The following is a 15330-nucleotide window of genomic DNA, read 5'->3' as shown; positions in this document are numbered from 1 at the left end:
TCGATAATAATAGATTTTCGTTGACTAAAATATTGTCTAGATTATCAATTATTGTGGCAAATTTAGACAACCTGATGGATTTTCTCCATGTCTACACCTTGCTCCCGATCGTTTACCCACTACCAACACTCGCCTGAATTTGCAAAATAGGGGAGAGGATTGAAGCGATGCTAGGGGTTGTAAATTTGTGTGTGTGTGTGTGTGTGTGTGGGGGGGAGGTTAAACAGGGGATGTAAGCGCGGTGTAAAGGAGCAGGTGTAAGCGTGGGTTGCGATGTAAACGTGGGGGGGGGGGGTGTAAACAAGGGGGTGCAAAATTGGGGGTGTAAGGGTGGGAGAGGGGTGTAAAAGGGGGAGTAAGAGCAAACCGGAGGGGAGGAGGGAATTGTAAGCGATGAAGTTTAAGTGGCGGGAAGGGACGCAAATTAACATAGATCAGCAAAACAATAAAAACTAAAAAATTTACAATAAACTCGTTTTATCTGATGTAATGTGTAAAAAACTAAAAGAAACTGTTACGTTTTGAATCCACTGCATTGTGTTCCAAAATTTATGAAAAATGTTACAAAAAAATGGATTTTAAACCACTATGTTTAGTTATACTCCATTATAATTGTTACTATCGATTAAAATGATTTTTTTTTTGATAAGACAAAAGTGAAATTAAAATTCATTTTTAATCGATGATAATTGATTATGGTTTTTACAGTGATAGACAATGAAAATCCAGTGCGGGTAGGCAGTAAAACAAAACAAATTACCGGTAGCGATTGTGAGTTTAAAGCTAAAATGGTAGTGATGCAGTCCCGTTTATGATTAGCTGGAAGATGGTGCACGTAGGAGAATGATCAAAAAACAAAAAACGAGTTCAAGAGTAAAAAAAACAGAATTAACTGCAACATCAATTAACATACTCGTTTAAGAATCACTATTATGTGTTTGGCGTGATTATAAATGTTGGTAAACTTTTCATTCTGAGTGCCGCACTTTCTATAGCTTTGCGATTTGGTTGTGAAGCAAAATCTAAGAAATTTTTGCACACTTTTTATCTTCTAGAGGATCAACTTTCTGTTTCCACCATTTTCCAACTTTTCAATCTTCTGAAATTGTCGAGCTTTTTTCATAAAAAAAAACAATTTGCAACTACGGCTAACAAAAAAAATGTACTTAATGCAAGAACAATGAGAGTCCGGTCTTCAAATTTAAAAAAATCCGGACAGAAAAAACTCGCGCTGAATTTTGTTTCAGTTTATTGCGGGTGGCATGTCATCCGGCTGGAAACGTTGTTTTCTTCAACCCCGTGGTGCTCAAAAACATACTTCTGAACTTCATGTGGCCTTATCAAATGGCGAAACTCAACAATGCAAACCATTGCACATGGATGTTGTTTTGTGATTGTCAAAACTGTAGAGATGTATGGAAGACAATCTATGCAGTCCCTTCAATTTTTTTCTGAAAGTTCATTTCAATATCAGCAACAGCAGCATTATTTTTTTATAATCTCAATACAATTTCAAAAACTGAGAAATTCTAAATAAATTAGCAAAAATTGTTCGTTTTTGTTCAAATCTCTGTAGCTATATCCTCTCGGGTATCTAGCAACGTATATACTCCTATGAAAAATGAAATTGATGGTTATGCACAACATAAATTTATAGCTAGAGACGAATTTCCTATTTTGCAAAAAAAAAGAGATACGTTTTTCAAAATTCCGTTTTTTATCAAGGAATTGAATGATTATCAGTTTTTTCAGGAAAGGATGATTATTAATCTTTTGAGCTCAGCTTCATGGGTTTGTCTTTTCTCTTGTAATTTTCGAATTCGTTTTGATTTATTGCATCCATAGATTGGCCATCAACATTTTTTGTTACGAATTCAGTTTGGAATTTTTTTTTATAAATATTAACTTCTTAAAAAATGCTTGAATGCTTCTACCTTACAAAGTCCAGTAGTTGAATTTTTTGAGGATAGTTTTTTGACCTATTTAGGTTAATCCAGCCACATAAAAGCTAACAAAAAACTCATAACTTTGGATTCATATAAATTTTTTGGAATTTGTGCTCGGGTGCTTAAAATGTTGACTTCGTACTTTATTGTAGAAAACTGTTGAGCAATTTTATTGAAAAATTGTTTGCTTGATCTACTTTTTAAGAAAATTTTGAGTTTTACTGTAACATTTTATTTGTTGTATGTGAGACTTTTACAAAAATTTTTTGATTCTACTTAAGTTCTAACCTTGGTAAACCTCGAGTTTAAAGAGAAATAAAAATTTTTTCTGTAAACCACATATTTGAGTATCAAGATAATTTTCGAAAAATTTTCTTTTCGTTTTTTTTTCTGTAGAAATAAAAAAATCACATGACTCAAAAAAAGAACAACCTTCTTTTTTTTGTGTATTAGTAGGCAGAAGTTCCCCAAAATTGCAAATCGTGCTACTCGTCATTTGCGGGAAACTCAAAAAATCATCAAACTTCAGACTTTATATCAAAAACCTATAAATCCTTGTACTAATATTGTAAATTCAACATGTTGAAAAACATGTGATTTCGACATGTGTTTTTACTCATGTTAATTAACACATGTGATTCTACGTTTTCTTTCATGTTATTTTTCATGTTAATCAATTTACATGCAACAAATTACACGTTTATTTTTAAAATGTACTGCTCCGCTCTCAAATTTTTGATGCTAACGGCATATGATCTGAAATTGATGAGTTTTTTTTTATTGAAACCACTCAAGTGAGACAAAATTTTACAATAATTTTATGAAATACTGTAAAATTACAAAATGTTTGTTCGAAGAAAAGACCATTGAATTTCCAATTCTAAAAACATCGACATCTGTTTTTTGCTGAACAGATATCAAAGACTTGAATATTTTTTTTTGCTTGTCTGCGGTCTTTTCTCTATGATGGAAAATATGAAACAAATTTGCAAACTACAAATTTTAAAAGAATGGCCGGTTACTGTACCCGTAGTACAAAATGTCGGACCATAGTTTTAAAAACATATCTTGTTTTTGTGTGGGGTGATGAAAACACAAAAATTAAATATTGACGCAAAACAAAATGGCGCTAAGAACTACAACAAATAACTTTAATTGAGTCAAACTTAGTTAAAACGGCTTAATTTAAGCTTAAATGAGCTATTGTAAGCTTTCACGCTCATCTTTTCAGCTCGCAATAAGACAAAAAATAAAACTTTCAAACTGGTTGTCACGACTCAAGGGGTTGTAAAATCATAAATCAATTGAACCATTGCAGTGATTAAACTTGGTATCTGATTTTTCGTGGAAAATAAATAGAAAATCAAACTATTAAACACACCCGAACAAAACTCCTCCATATTTTCAAACGGTCAACGGTCAGAACAACCAGTGAACAGAAAACCATTATCTCTACTTCAAAACTCAAGATATTCTTTTCCAACAAGAGGTTTTAAACAAAACAAGAGGTGTTTTCTCAAACAAGAGGTTTTTTTTCATTTCACGCTTCTCAAAAAAATGTCGATTGATCATTCATTTTGGTGATAGTTTAACTGCAATATAAGATACAAAAATACCCGGGGTACTTTTTCTGGATGGTGAGAAAAACTCTTAAAAATGTTATTTTTAGAACAAATTACAACAGTTAGCAAAGAAACAAAAACTATCAAAAAAATTTGTTTAGCCTCATAAAATCTGCAATATAAATTTAATTTTCACCATTTTGACCAATGTTGCGGAATTCTTCATCAAAATTTTCAAATCCAGAACAGTTTGAGGTTTCGCGAACGAAGAAAAAAAGTTAGTAAAAAAAATGCTGTCCTGTAATCCGTAATGGTAATTGGAAACAGCAATTCACCATGAGAAGGAAATTTTGTCCGCGCCGTGGGAAGTTAATTTTTTTGTTGAAGTGTGGTCATATCTAGGCAAACTCATGCATTATAATTACTCGTCTTCTGAGGTTGGCAAGGCCATATATTATATTATGGTTGCTTAGACATTTCGAGCAGCTTTGAAATTTTCGATATTCTCTGATTTTGAAAAACAGCCTCTTGTTTTTGGGAGCTGCAAAATTAATTTGATTCTTCGGACTGATATATCTTAATTAAATAATTCCTTTAATGACATTGAACAAATCAGAGTATAAACTTTTCATCAAATATTTTTCATCAAACTTCGTGGAATTGTTTTTGAAGCACTGATTCAACTTGTCAATGTCAAACCATGCTCCTTTGAACAAAAGTGCTGAAAAAATTGACCAAAGAAAATATCTTAATAATTTTTCGTAGTTTCTGGAATTTTCAATTGAAAGTTTTGGATTAAATGTTGGTTGCACATTGCTAGTGATCTGAGAACTTCTTTTTTTTTCTTAGCGACATTGTTCAAACTTTACTCAATCTTTTCAGATCCCATCAAAAACAGATTTCTTGTGTATGATTACCGAACATGAGTATGAATTATGGGATAAACAGTAAATGGATAAGTAGCGCATGAATTTCAAAAATTTATTATGTCTTCTAACATTTTTTGAAAATTTTTTAAAATAGTTGAATAATAAATTTAGCTTGAAAAAAATTTTGTTCAATCATTCGGGAGTTGTTTTTCCGCTTACCAAAATAAATATAAGTGTGTATTGAGAAAACAGTATGAATGTGTATTGAGAAAACCTTGTTTTTCAAGGATATTAAAAACTGTCTGGAACTGTCGATTTCAAATCCAAATAAAGATCTTACATTTCTAAGTTTTTGTCAAAGATATGAACTATCAATTTTTAGATCTGAGAATCAACTTATGTATGAGTAAACAATTTCAGATCTTCTTTAGAAAACCAGAACTTAAAGGCAGGTCCCTGAAAGAAGGAACTCATTTTTGGTGTGAAAAGTAGCTTGAAAAAACTGAAATTTTTTGTTTTTGTAAGTTTATCTCCACGCAAATTGTTAATTACAAAGTTTTTAATTGAGTGTCATTTTACCCAATATTGGAACCATTTGGCTTGTCTCAGTTAACAAAAAGGAAACAAGTTTTGCGTAAATTATGTCAATATTTGAACCATTTGGCTTACCTCAGTTTGATATAAAAATGACAGAAAAAAAAGTTGCATTGCATACACTGCATCATGTTCTAAAATTTATGAAAACTGTTACATAAAAAAATGGATTTTGAACCACTATAATTGGTTATAATCCATTTTATTTTTTGTAAGCGATTAAAATGAATTTTTTTGGTAAGAAAAAAGTTAAATTATAATCCATTTTTAATCGATGCTAATCGTTTATGATTTTTACAGAGATAGACAATGATAATCCAGTGCGGGTAGGCAGTAAAACAAAACAAATTACCGGTAGCGATTGTGAGTTTAAAGCTAAAATGGTAGTGATGCAGTTCCGTTTATGATTAGCTGGAAGACAGTGCACATAGGAGAATGATCAAAAAAGAGAACGAGTTCAAGAGTAGAAAAACATAATATACCGCAACATCAATTAACTTATTCGTTTATGAATCACTCTTATGAGTTTGGCGTGATTATAAATTTTGGTAGACTTTTCATTTTGAGTGGCGCACTTTCTATAGCTTTACCATTTGGTTGTGAAGCAAAATCGAAAAAATTTTTGCGCTTTTTTTTTTTTTTCTAGAAGATCAATTTTCTGTTTCCACCATTTTCCAATTTTGCAATCTACTGAAATTGTCGACATTTTCTCATAGCGAAAACAATTTGCAACGACGGCTAACAAAAAAACGTACTTAATGCAAGAACAATGAGAGTCCGGTCTTCAGATTCAAAAAAATCCAGACAGAAAAAACTCGCGCTGAATTTTGTTTCATTTTGTCGCGGGCGGCATATCATCCGGATGGAAACGATGTTTTCTTCAACCCGGTGAGGCTCAAAAACATATTTCTGAACTTCATGTGGCCTTATCAAATGGCGAAACTCAACAATTCAAACCATTGCACATGGATGTTGTTTTGTGATTGTCGAAACTGTAGAGATGTATGAAGACAGTCTATGCAGTCCCATCAAATTTTTTCTGAAAGTTCAATTCAATAACAGCAACAGCAGCATTATTTTTTACAATCTCATACAATTTCATAAACTGAGAAATTCTGTGAAGCTAGCAAAAACTGTTCGTTTTTCTTGGATCTCTTTAGCTATAACCTCTCGGGTACCTAGTAACGAATATACTCCTATGAAAAATTGAATTGATGGTTATCTTTTCAGGAATATCTTGAGTTTTACTGTAACGTTTTATTTGTTGTATGTGATAATTTTACAAAAAAAATTTTTAATTCTACTTAAGTTCTAATCATAGTAAACCTCGAGTTTAAAGAGAAATAAAATTTTTTCTGTAAAAAATTTACGTAAACAAAAATTTGATAAGTAAAAACTCAAGATGATGTTTCTGAAAACCACAAATTTGAGATTCAAGATTATTTTTTGATCATGTTTTTTTTTCTGTAGAAAACCAAAAATCACGTCACCCGAAAAAAAGAACAACCTACTCTTTGTGTATTAGTAAGCAGAAGTTCCCCAAGTTCGCGAATCAGGTTAGTCATCATTTTTTACCGCTGCACTAGCTTGAGCCCAAGACTAAAAAATAATTACGCTAGGCTTTTACATTAGTCGTTCAAACCACGCCAATTTATTTATTGGCTGAGTAAAACCCAAACGTCATTTTATCCCGCTGCACTAGCTTGAGCCCATGACTAAAAAATGATTAAGCTAGGCTTTTAAATTAGTAGTTCAAACCACGTCAGTCTATTTATTAGCTGAGTAAAACCCAAACTTCAGCCAAATTGAACAAATAATTTCCCCCAAAATCGCGAAAGTCTGGAAATGGCAATTCTTGGTCGCAAGAGTCGGGACATACAAAATATGAGTCGCGATGTTTTGGTCGCGCCACCTCCGCTTCGGACGCAAAAGTAGTAACGGATCGTCATGGTCGCGAAAGTCTGGAAATTCCACGTTTTGGTCGCCAAAGTCTGGAATGCCTTCTTTTGGTCTGGAAAGTCTGGACATGCCAAAATTTTGTCGCGAAAGTCTGGACATGAGTCTGGGACCTCGACCCGGGCATCAATTGCAAAGACTCAAAAAATCAGCAAACTTCAGACTTTTCATCAAAAACGTATAACTCTTTGTACTAATATTGTACATTCAACATGGTGAAAAACATGTGATTTCGACATGTGTTTTCACAAATGTTATTTAACACATGTGATTTTACGTTTTGTTTCATGTAGTTTTACATGTGAATCATTTTACATGCAACAAATTACATGTTCATTTTTTTTAGAATGTACTGCCTCGCTCTTATTTTTTTTAACCTAACGGCATATGATCTGAAATTGATGAGTTTTTTTTTTAAAACCACTCAAGTGAGCCAAAATTTTACAATAATTTTATGAAATACTGTAAAAGTACTCAATGTTTGTTCGATGAAAACACCATTGAACTCCCAATTCTAAAAAAAATCAATATCTGCTTTTTGCTGAACAGATATCAAAGACTTGAATATATTTTTTTGCTTGTCTGCGTTCTTTTCTCTATGATGGAAAATATGAAACAAATTTGCAAACTACAAATAAAAAGAATGGCCGGTTACTGTACCAGTAGTACAAAATGTCGGACCATAGTTTTAAAATTTTATTTTGTTTTTGTGTGGGGTGATGAAAACACAAAAAGAAAATTTGCCGCAAACCAAAATGGCGCTAAGAACTTCAATAATTAACTTTAATTGAGTCAAACTTAGTTAAAACGGCTTAATTTAAGCTTAAATGAGCTATTGTAAGCTTTCACGCTCACCTTTTTAGCTCGCAATACGACAAAACATAAAACTTTCAAACTGGTTGTCCTGCACACTAAGAATTTTTTTCCCAAAATTTCTAAATTTTATTGGTTCACGACTCAAGGTGTTTTAAAATCACAGATCAATTGAACCATTGCGGTGATTAAGCTTGGTATCTGATTTTTCGTGGAAAACAAATAGAAAAACAAACTATTAAACACACCCGAACAAAACTCCTCCATATTTTCAAACGGTCAACGGTCAGAACAACCAGTGAACAAAAAACCATTATCTCTAGTTCAAAAACGTATCATACTCCTTTCCAACAAGAGGTTTAAAACAAAACAAGAGGTGTTTTCTCAAACAAGAGGCTTTTTTTCATTTCATGCTTCATGAAAAAAATGTCAATTTTAGTTCGACTGATTTTTCATTTTATAATTTTGGAGATAGTTTGACTGCAATATAAGATACAAATATACACGGGGTAATTTTTCTGGGTGGTGAGAAAAACTCTTAAAAATTTTATTTTTAGAACAAATTACAACAATTAGCAAAGAAACGAAAACTATCAAAAAAAAGTTTATTCAACGTCATAAAATCTGCATTTTAAATTTCATTTCCACCATTTCAACCATTATTGCGGAATTCTTTGTCAAAAACTCTGAAATCCAGAACAGTTTGAGGTTTTGCGAACAAAGAAAAAAAATAATCAAAAAATATGCTGTCCTGGAATCCGTAGTGGTAATTGGAAACCGCAATTCACCATGAGAAGGAACTTTTTCCCCGCCGTGGGAAGTAAGTTTTTGTTGAAGTGTGGTCATATTCAGGCAAACTCATGCATTATAATTACTTGTCACCTGAGGTTGGCCAGACCATATATTACATTATGTTTTTGTAGACATTTCGAGCAGCACTGAAAATTTCGATATTCTCTGATTTTGAAAAAAGCATCTTGTTTTTTGACGAGCTGCAAAGTTAATTTGATTCTTCGGACTGATATATCTTAATTAAATAATTTCTATAATGACAATAAGCAAATCAGAGTATAAGTTTTTCATCAAGTATTAAACTTCGTGGAATAGTTTTTGAAGCACTAATTCAACTTGTCAAACCATGCTCCTTTGACCAAAAGTGCTGAAAAAATTGACCAAAAATATCTTAATAATTTCTCGTAGTTTCTAGAAATTTCATTTGAAAATTTTGAATTAATTAATGGTTGCTCACTACTAGTGATCTGAAAATTTCTTTTTTTCTTAGCGACACTGTTCAAACTTTATTCAATCTTTTCAGATCCCATCAAAAACAGATTTCTGGTGTATGATTACTGAACATGAGTTTGAGAGATAAACATCGTAAAAAGGATAATTAGCGCATGAATTTCAAAAACGTATTATGTCTTCTGTTTTTGTGTGGGGTGATAAAAACACAAAAATAAAATTTGTGCAAACCAAAATGGCGCTAAGAACTTCAATAATTAACTTTAATTGAGTCAAACTTAGTTAAAACGGCTTAATTTAAGCTTAAATGAGCTATTGTAAGCTTTCACGCTCACCTTTTCAGCTCGCAATAAGACAAAACATAAAATTTTCAAACTGGTTGTCCTGTACACTATGAAACTTTTTCCCCAAAAATTCTAAATTTTATCGATTCGCGACTCAAGGTGTTTTAAAATCACAGATCAATTGAACCATTGCGGTGATTAAACTTGGTATCTGATTTTTCGTGGAAAACAAATAGAAAACACACTATTAAACACACCCGAATAAAACTCCTCCGTATTTTCAAACGGTCAACGGTCAGAACAACCAGTGAACAAAAAACCATTATCTCTAGTTCAAAAACTTATCATTTTCCTTTCCAACAAGAGGTTTAAAACAAAACAAGAGGTGTTTTCTCAAACAAGAGGCTTTTTTTCATTTCATGCTTCATGAAAAAAATGTCAATTTTAGTTCGACTGATCTTTCATTTTGAAATTTTGGAGATAGTTTGACTGCAATATAAGATACAAATATACACGGGGTAATTTTTCTGGGTGGTGAGAAAAACTCCTAAAAATTTGATTTTTAGAACAAATTACAACAATTAGCAAAGAAACAAAAACTATCAAAAAAAGTTTATTCAACGTCATAAAATCTGCATTTTAAATTTCATTTTCACCATTTCAACCATTATTGCGGAATTCTTTGTCTAAAATTCTGAAGTCCAGAACAGTTTGAGGTTTTGCGAACAAAGAAAAAAAATATTCAAAAAATATGCTGTCCTGGAATCCGTAGTGGTAATTGGAAACGGCAATTCACCATGAGAAGGAATTTTTTCCCCGCCGTGGGAAGTAAGTTTTTGTTGAAGTGTGGTCATATTCAGGCAAACTCATGCATTATAATTACTTGTCACCTGAGGTTGGCCAGACCATATATTACATTATGTTTTTGTAGACATTTCGAGCAGCACTGAAAATTTCGATATTCTCTGATTTTGAAAAAAGCATCTTGTTTTTTGACGAGCTGCAAAGTTAATTTGATTCTTCGGACTGATATATCTTAATTAAATAATTTCTATAATGACAATAAGCAAATCAGAGTATAAGTTTTTCATCAAGTATTAAACTTCGTGGAATAGTTTTTGAAGCACTAATTCAACTTGTCAAACCATGCTCCTTTGACCAAAAGTGCTGAAAAAATTGACCAAAAATATCTTAATAATTTCTCGTAGTTTCTAGAAATTTCATTTGAAAATTTTGAATTAATTAATGGTTGCTCACTACTAGTGATCTGAGAAATTCTTTTTTTTCTTAGCGACACTGTTCAAACTTTATTCAATCTTTTCAGATCCCATCAAAAACAGATTTCTGGTTTATGATTACTGAACATGAGTTTGAAAAATGAGATAAACATCGTCGATGGATAATTAGCGCATGAATTTCAAAAACTTATTATGTCTTCTGTTTTTGTGTGGGGTGATGAAAACACAAAAATAAAATTTGCCGCAAACCAAAATGGCGCTAAGAACTTCAATAATTAACTTTAATTGAGTCAAATTTAGTTAAAACAGCTTAATTTAAGCTTAAATGAGCTATTGTAAGCTTTCACGCTCAACTTTTCAGCTCGCAATAAGACAAAACATAAAATTTTCTAACTGGTTGTCCTGTACACTAAGAACCTTTTTCCCAAACTTTCTAATTTTTATCGAATCACGACTCAAGGGGTTTTAAAATCACAGATCAATTGAACCATTGCGGTGATTAAACTTGGTATCTGATTTTTCGTGGAAAACAAATAGAAAACACACTATTAAACACACCCGAACAAAACTCCTCCATGTTTTTTAAACGGTCAACGGTCAGAACAACCAGTGAACAAAAAACCATTATCTCTAGTTCAAAAACTTATCATTTTCTTTTCCAACAAGAGGTTTAAAACAAAACAAGAGGTGTTTTCTCAAACAAGAGGCTTTTTTTCATTTCAAGCTTCATGAAAAAAATGTCAATTTTAGTTCGATTGATCTTTCTTTTTGGAGTTTTGGAGATAGTTTAACTGCAACATAAGATACAAAAATACACGGGGTAATTTTTCTTTTATACCAAAAATATCTTAATAATTTTTCGTAGTTTCTAGAATTTTCAATTGAAAAATTTGGATTAATTGTTGGTTGCTCACTATTAGTGATCTGAGAACTTCTTTTTTTCATAGCGACACTGTTCAAAATGTATTCAATCTTTTCAGAATTCATCAAAAACAGATTTCTGGTGTATGATTACTGAACATGGGTTTGAAACACGAGATAAACATCGAAAATGGATAATAAGCGCATAAATTTCAAAAATTTATTATGTCTTCTAACATTTTTTGAAAACTTTTTAAAACAGTAGAATAATGAATTTAGCTTGAAAAAAATTTTGTTCAATCATTCGGGAGTTGTTTTTCTGCTAACCAATTAAATATAAGTGTGTATTGAGAGAACAGCCTGATTGTGTATTGAGAAAACCTTGTTTTTCAAGGATATTAAAGGTCTGGAGTTGTCGATTTCAAATCCAAATGAAGATCTTAAATTTTAAAATTTTTGTCAAAAATATGAACTATCAAATTTTAGATCTGAGAGTCAAGTTATGTAAGAGTAGAAAATATCAGAACTTCTTTAGAAAAGAAGAACTTGAAGGCAGGAACTTGAAAGTGGGAACTCGTTTTTGGTGTTAAAAGTAGCTTGAAAAAACTGAAAATTTTTGAATTTGTAAATGAATCTCCACGCACATTGTCAATTAGAAAATTATTATTTGGTTGTCGTTTTACCCAAAATTGGAACCATTTGGCTTGTCTCAGTTAGAAAAAAGGAAAGAAGTTTTGCGTAAATTAGGTCAATATTTGAACCATTTGGCTTACCTCATTTTGATATAACAATGGAAGAAAAAAAATTGCGTTGCATACACTGCATTGTTTTCTAAAATTTACAAAAAATGTTACAGAAAAAATGGATTTTAAACCACTATAATTGGTTCTAATCCATTATAATTGTTATAAGCGACTAAAATGAATTTTTGTGTAAGACAAAAGTTAAATTATAATCCATTTTTAATCGATGATAATCGATAATGGTTTTTACAGAGATAGACAAAGAAAATCCAGTGCGTGTAGGCAGTAAAACAAAACAACTTACTAGTAACGACTGTAGGTTCAATGCTTAAATGGCAGTGATGCAGTCCAGTTTATGATTAGCTGGAAGACGGTGCACGTAGGAGAATATTCAAATTAGAAAACGAGTTCAAGTGTAGAAAAACATAATTAACCGCAACATCAATTAACATACTCGTTTATAAATCACTAATTTGTGTTTGGCGTGATTATAAATTTTGGTAAACTTTTCATTTTGAGTGCCGCACTTTCTATAGTTTTGCCATTTTGTTGTGAAGAAAATCTAAAAAGTTTTCACACACTTTTTATCTTCTAGAGGATCAATTTTCTATTTCCACCATGATCCAATTTTGCAATCTACTAAAATTGTCGAGCTTTTTTCATAGCGAAAAATATTTGCAACGACGGCTAACAAAAAAACGTACTTAATGCGAAAACAATGAGAGTCCGGTCTTCAGATTCAAAAAAATCCAGACAGAAAAAACTCGCGCTGAATTTTGTTTCATTTTGTCGCGGGCGGCTTATCATCCGGATGGAAACGATGTTTTCTTCAACCCGGTGAGGCTCAAAAACATATTTCTGAACTTCATGTGGCCTTATCAAATGGCGAAACTCAACAATTCAAACCATTGCACATGGATGTTGTTTTGTGATTGTCGAAACTGTAGAGATGTATGAAGACAGTCTATGCAGTCCCATCAAATTTTTTCTGAAAGTTCAATTCAATAACAGCAACAGCAGCATTATTTTTTACAATCTCATACAATTTCATAAACTGAGAAATTCTGTGAAGCTAGCAAAAACTGTTCGTTTTTCTTGGATCTCTTTAGCTATAACCTCTCGGGTACCTAGTAACGAATATACTCCTATGAAAAATTGAATTGATGGATATCTTTTCAGGAATATCTTGAGTTTTACTGTAACGTTTTATTTGTTGTATGTGATAATTTTACAAAATTTTTTTTAATTCTACTTAAGTTCTAATCTTAGTAAACCTCGAGTTTGAAGAGAAATAAAAAACGTACAACAAAAATTTGATACATAAAAACTCAAGATGATGTTCCCCTGAAAACCATATATTTGAGTTTTAAGATAAATTTCAAAAAGTTTTCGTTTTTTTCTGTAGAAAACGAAAAATCACAAGACACAAAAAATAGCAACCTCCTTTTTTGTGCATTAGTATGCAGAATTTCCGGAACAGTAAATGAAGTTAAGAGATTCAAAAAAAAACTTTATTTAAAACTTTTTGAGATCCAGAAAGATGCTAATGAAAAAAAAGTTGTGCTAAAAACTTGAACCATTTACCACTCAAAATAATAAACTTGACCAAAAAAAACTCTTAGTCCTACAGCTCAGCTTCACCTGAAAAGTTTTTTTTTCTCCTAAAGAAGCAGATAGTGTTTTTCTTATTGTATCGTTTCTTGTCATGAATGAACGCCCTATGATATATCTAGCAAACATGAACTCTTAACAAAAAATTTCAACTAAGAGGTAGGGTGTTTAGAGGGGAAAATGTCTCGATCCAATTCAGGCTTAAATTTTTTAGCTTAAGATTCTTAAAAACTGTTTTCTGAAACCGAAATGATTTTTACAACACTTTTTTGTGAGTCGTAAGAAATTCTTTTAAGCTCTAAATTAGTTAATTTTTTCCAGTATATCTTAGCATTAAACGTAAAACCAAAATTAAACCTGATAAACAGTTTCGTGCTTACAAAAATGTGTACAGAAAGAGGAGAAAATCAACTTATTTTCAACTTTTTTTTAAAAAAATAATTATTTTCAACTAGCTTTTCACAACTTAGATCTTTTTCCAGGCTTTGAAAAGTTTCAAAATAGAAAAAAAAATGTTTGAAACATTTTTGCAAACAAAAGATTCAACCTTTGTTTGGCACAATATATTTGAATTGAGCCCGAGAACTGAGTGCTTGATAGTTGAAAAAAATTTTGAACCTCGGTTGCGCCAAAAAACTGCAATGTTTTTACAAAAAATGATTGCAATTATTCGCTTAAACAGAGTAAAAGAGTTTTTTCTAAAATGTTAAGGACCCGAAGTATTTTAAACGGACAACCATTATTAGGTTTAGTCTAATCAATCGGTTTTTTTATTTAACTTTGATTGCAATAATCGGAAATTCACGCTTTTTTAAAAAAAATTTTAAAATGTGTTTGAATGAAGTCCGAGATAAAAGAATTTAAATTATTTGACCATTACTCGAAAATAGTAATTTGTTTTTGTTAGTAGTTTTCTTGTAAAATCCAAACAATTTTATAAACCGCGCCTGTGAGCCATTACAATCTTTCTGCGCTTCTGGCGAGTCAATTTTTATGAAAAGCTAGGCATAAAACAGAGTGACTAGAAGGTGCTTGGCTAACCCAATTTTTATAAAATTTGATCTCGATAACATAATAAACTATGCATTGAAAGTTTGAAAAAACGGAAAACTCGCGTGTTCATGACATTAGTTGAATGTATGTAGATCTCTTTCCCTGGCTGTGGTTGTCTAGCTGTGGTTGTCTCCATTGTACCTTCAGGACAGTTGCCTCCAATTTTCATTCTAAATCAGAACAATACATTGGAGGACGATTTGACTCTTTTTTAATGGTTATGGGGGAATTATAACAAAAAAAAACTACTAAATTAGCAATTGGCTTGGAAAATTAGATTCTTCTTGCTCTCTCTTATGCAGATAAATTGAGTGTTGAAAAACAGTAAAATGTAGAATTTTTCAAAATATAAGTTGAATTTTCAGACGATGATCAAATCAAAATACGTATAATTGAATATTTTCATGAGAAGCTTAGAACATGGTCTCAAAGAAAGATCAGATCAACTTTCAACTAGAGTAAAATAGAAAGTTTGATCAAAAAGTAACCAAAATTTAGAGAGCCTTTAAAAATCATCAAAAATTTTTCGACAACAAAATGCCAAAACAAAAAATCACC

This window comes from Symsagittifera roscoffensis, chromosome 4, assembly GCF_963678635.1.
Source record: "Symsagittifera roscoffensis chromosome 4, txSymRosc1.1, whole genome shotgun sequence".
Lineage (NCBI taxonomy): Eukaryota > Metazoa > Xenacoelomorpha > Acoela > Convolutidae > Symsagittifera > Symsagittifera roscoffensis.
This window is presented reverse-complemented; position numbering follows the sequence as displayed.